Source organism: Limulus polyphemus, unplaced genomic scaffold, assembly GCF_000517525.1.
Source record: "Limulus polyphemus unplaced genomic scaffold, Limulus_polyphemus-2.1.2 Scaffold13918, whole genome shotgun sequence".
Lineage (NCBI taxonomy): Eukaryota > Metazoa > Arthropoda > Merostomata > Xiphosura > Limulidae > Limulus > Limulus polyphemus.
The window spans coordinates 1-5,294 of record NW_013679528.1 but is presented as its reverse complement, the minus strand read 5'-3'; the positions used below and the strand labels follow the sequence as shown (position 1 = coordinate 5,294).

The following is a 5,294-nucleotide window of genomic DNA, read 5'->3' as shown; positions in this document are numbered from 1 at the left end:
TTCTACCCAAACAGATTACAGTATAGCTAATTAAATACATCCTTCTTACGTTTCTACCCAAACAGATTACAGTATAGCTAATTAAATACATCCTTCTTACGTTTCTACCCAAACAGATTACAGTATAGCTAATTAAATACATCCTTCTTACGTTTCTACTGAAAGAGATTACAGTATAGCTAATTAAATACATCCTTCTTACGTTTCCACTGAAAGAGATTACAGTATAGCTAATTAAATACATCCTTCTTACGTTTCCACTGAAAGAGATTACAGTATAGCTAATTTAAATACATCCTTCTTACGTTTCACTGAAAGAGATGAGAATGTAATATTTCATCACTCACCGTTAACGTTTTTGGCCGTAATTCCAATAATACCTCATGAGGTTTGGATAGTTTAATAGGGTTAGGTTAATCCTAAAAACATATATTAAGCTAACAATACCAAACAATCTTTATAACAAAAGTATAATAATTAGTGTTAATGAAGGTAACAATGAATAAACAACACAGTGTACTTCACACACACAGATACAGAACTACTGGTGTATAAGTTACAAGTGTCTTTTTAATATCATAAGTGGGGTACCTTAGGACTCTGTATTATGACCTTTGCTCTTTTTGATTTACATCAAAGACATAGATGAAGGAATGTTCAGTAAATTACTTAAGTTTGTTCCCGATATTAAGGTCTCGCGTGTTATTGGCTGCAAGGATATTGCCAATGTTTTACAAAGGCAAAATACCCACCAGACACCTCTAGTACAAAAGACAAACTGTCTGATTAAACATGACAACCTAACGGACTTACCTAGTAAAAGACAACAGATCTACCGATGATTTCCAGACCTGGGTATTTGGGGCAAGTATTAAAACTTACGGGGTGGGAGTACCGGTACTCCAAGCACCCATAAACAGAGGAGATTCACAAAAAACAAGCACTACTGTCCAAGACGGAGCTCCAAGGGATGACATTCATTTCACAGATACTTTTCCCTTCATAATACATAGTACTATCTACACGCATCCCTCCCATACTTCCCTACTCCTAATTTCATCTTTGCATTGTTAAAGAAGTTTAAAAAAAGCTTCTCATGCATGCAGACACAAAACTATTTTAATTATACAGCTAAATCGGTTATCATAATATAAATAATTTTTAATCAAATAACCTTAACAGCATTATGGAAGATAAAGATTCTGGTCTCTTTAGGCATTTGTGTAACGTGCTGTTGCTAGTGGTAAGACAAATAAGATGTATCTATCGAAATATTAAATAAAATATGTTATTATTTCATCACATAGGCCATACTTGGAGTACTGACCTCCTTACGTTAAGATGGACATTGAAATGTTGAAGTAAAATATGTTATTATTTCATCACATAGGCCATACTTGGAGTACTGACCTCCTTACGTCAAGATGGACATTGAAATGTTGAAGTAAAATATGTTATTATTTCATCACATAGGCCATACTTGGAGTACGTTAAGATGGACATTGAAATGTTGAAGTATTCAGAGGAAGGCTACTATGATAACCAGGATGGAAAAGCTGTCATACAAGGATAAGTTAATTGTTCTCTTTTGTAAAAAAGACGAGTTGGAGGTTATCTTATTGAGGTGTTTAAGATTCTTAAGAGAACTGACAATGTGAATGCATCATCTTTTTTTTTTGTACTTAATCGTGAGAACGGTAAGACTAGGGGGGCACAAATATAAATTTTGGTAGGATGGGAGTCATCTTCAGCCAATTTTTCTTACAGGGTGATTTGACCTTTGAATTTGGCTGCTTTTAAATTTGGTGGATGCAGTAAATTTAAAGGAGTTGAAGAGAAGGCTTAATAAATATTTAAATGATAAGGGCTGACACCAATTTTTTTTTTAAGTTTAGTTCAATAGATGGGATAACGTAGATGGACAATCAGGCCCCTCGTTGTCCTTAAGTTTTATTTTACTTTACATTTAGATAGACAAAAATAGCTTGAAAAAAGTTTAAGCCCTTAAGTAACACTTTCTGCTTTACTATAATAATAAAAGATATTATCGATACTAGGACTAACCGAAATACTTCACCTCAAACTTTAATTGTTCCCATTTCCTCAGCCCGGAATGCAAGACCTCTCCACACGAGGAGATTGCTCTACCAACAGTTTGTTTGTTATGGATTTCGCGCAAGGCTACACCAGGGCTATCTTTGCTAGCCGTCCCTAATTTAGCGGTGAAAGACTAGAGGGAAGGCAGCTACTCTTGGGCTACTCTTTTACCAACGAATAGTGGGATTGACTGTCAAATTATAACGCCCCCCACGGCTGAAAGGGCGAGCATGTTAGGTGGGACGCAGATTGCGAGTCGAGTGCCCTAACCACCAGGCCATGCCGGGGCCCTCTACCAACAAAACTGAAGGTTTAAATCCCTAGCAGTTGTTAGTAAGACACTTTTTTACAATCAAACTACTACAAATAGGCTCAGCTAACAAGTTTCACAATAATAAAACTCTTTAGATGCAAGAACTTTCATCGTGGAAAATAGTTACAAAGAGTTTTAAAATCATCCTTTAAACATGCTTCAAATTTTCAACTGTACTTTTAGTTAACAGTTCCACAACTGTAGAAGTAACCACCACGAAAACAAACACTCACCCATTTGGAGACAGTTGTTCCAGTTCTTCCCACAACTGTTTCATCGATTCTTGAGACAAATGCAGATCCAAATCAGCACAGCTGAAGGTTGTCGGTGCAGACTCCTCGTCCATCCCAATGTTCTAAATATCGTGAGAAAATTATAACAACAATTATGAAAGAACAACGATAGTGTACCATGTGTAATAAGAGAAACATGCAGCACCTTCTACAAGAATATAGTAATAAGATTCTTGAACAAACAAATAACAACTGAAAAGAGTTATTAAAAGAACCTAAGCAAAAGAACAATAACTGCTAAGATTAAAAAAAAAAAGATCTGATAATTATAAATACATACATTCCTGGCTAATGCACAATGTATCAACATTTTTTTTAACCAAGTAAAAACAATTCAAAGAATTTATATTAAACTATGGAAAACGCCAAATAATATTTATAAACAGAGAAATAAACTCAATCATGGTATACAAAACCAGCCCTTTCAACTGTCTTAAATGTAATCAGATTTTTATTCCATAAATCATATTTGTAAAACACTCACACTCTGTATAATATTAACAATTATAATAATTTATTAAATAAGTTTATAATTTTGTCGAAAGATGGCACCAGCTGCAGAAGCTTGAAAGTGTCTACTATACACGTGTTTCTAGTGGTGATCCACATGTTCCAAAAACAATTTGTTACTTTACGATATTTTTTATTTCTATTTGCGATATCATCATCAAATCAATTTCTTTTTCATTCAATTTTAGGGTCCAGTTTTCGAACAAAGAACTATAATCTAAAATTTTGGTTGGAAAATTCATAACAAAAATATCAGATTACGATAGATGACTCACCTTGTTATATTATTAGTCGACTTTCTAACTTGGGCTACTGTACGACCTTTGTTGGTAGTAAACAGTGTTGATCTTTATGGTTGCTATGCTACAAGTGGAAATCTACGATGCCCCATCTACGTCGCGTTTCTCTTAAATGGCGTCTCTGACCCACGCTATAATGCTTTATTGTGCTTCAGCTGATTTATGCGCATGCTCAAGGCGAGCGTTACTATAACGATTTGGTCCCGTTGAACCACGTGGGGACTACGAACACACGTGTTTAAAACTGACGCCGAGAAGATGCAGGGCGTCTTGTGAGGATAAAGACTCTCACACAAAAAGAGTAGTGAAACACGTCGAGGCAGTTGTGTTGTAAAAAATTGCCCCGGGGGTTCGTTTTGTCCTCAAAAGAGAGCGAGAAGTAAATCTCCAGCATCAAAGAAAGCGTATACTGTGGCCAAAGCCTATCAAGGTCAAGACGCACCGACGGAAACAGGTCAGCTACTTCTGAACGAGCTATTAGCTACGAAAAGGTGACCTCTGGTGGGTTTGGATAACCAAACCATAAATTGGGGTTATTTATGGAGTGAGGTTTAGTTTGCTTGTTTCGGAGTCTCGCGAAAAGCAACAAAAGGGCTATCTGCGTTAATCGTTCCAAGTTCAACTGATAGACTAGAGATAAATAAGTCAACTTATTTAGTTAGCCCGCTAACTCATGGGCTACTCTAATCGAACTTGACTACGGCAGTGGGACGCGAACCACGAACCCTTGGATTCACAATTCAGCACACTAGCCATTATAGGCCACGCCCTGCCCTTTGAAGGTTAACGGAAGGACACAATTTTCACGTGGTAACACTTGTCAGAAATTTTTTTTATTACTGTTATTAAGCGCAATGGGCTTTCTATGCTGTGCCCACCACGGGTATCGTAACCGAGTTTTCAGCGTAATAAGTCTTATGACTTACCGCCACTAAGGGTGGGGACTATCTTAAACAACGATAGAAACTATATATATATATATCGTATACATCACGTTCTATGACTTACAATAAATACTTTATTAAATAACACGAGCTTGACTGACACAAACATAACCAATCACAGTACCACGCCTCCCCAGTGGCACAGCGGTATGTCTGCGTACTTACAACGCTAGAAACCGGGTTTCGATACCCGTGGTGGGCAGAGCACAGATAGCCCTTGTGTAGCTTTGTGCATAATTAAAAAAACAAACACAGTACCACAGCCCCATCTGTACGTTTTACCAACAAACTCTATATTCAAGCAATAACAAAATACTGTAAAAAGATATAAACAGTTTCGTTACACGATATACACTAAATTATATATAAAATATCAAAATTTTTACTGCGAAACGGTACAATAAATAGAATTACCAATAAGGTCTATACGGACTTGTAAAGACATTTTTTTAAGCAGGAAATTACTTGTGTATCCATGACTGTAGGTTATAGGCCCGGCATGGCCAGGTGGTTAGGGGGCGCTCGACTCGCAATCTGAGGGTCGCGGGTTCGAATCCCCGTCCCACCAAACATGCTCGTCCTTTCAGCCGTGGGGGCGTTATAATGTGACAGTCAATCCCACTATTCGTTGGTAAACGAGTAGCCCAAGAGTTGGCGGTGGGTGGTGATGACTAGCTGCCTTACCTCTAGTCTTGCACTGCTAAATTAGGGACGGCTAGTGCAGATAGCCCTCATGTAGCTTTGCGCGAAATTAAAAAAACAAACAAACTGTAGGTTACAGGGCAGAGGCGGCGGACTTGCTGGGGCTGCAACTACCCCCAAAATGTGCCTTTATCTC

The 5,294-nt window shown here is 37.5% G+C and overlaps 1 long non-coding RNA gene across 1 annotated transcript in view; it reads right to left on the bottom strand.

The window, feature by feature from the left end:
• LOC111084132 overlaps window positions 1–3,649 on the bottom strand; it is a 4,897-nt gene extending 1,248 nt beyond the window's left edge. Inside the window, exons 1-2 of the long non-coding RNA XR_002609408.1 lie at window positions 3,489–3,649; window positions 2,644–2,765 (exon numbers count right to left, since the gene is read on the bottom strand). This is a non-coding gene — a long non-coding RNA (uncharacterized LOC111084132). The remainder of the gene's footprint in view (window positions 1–2,643; window positions 2,766–3,488) is intronic.
• Between the last annotated feature and the right edge of the window lie 1,645 nt (window positions 3,650–5,294).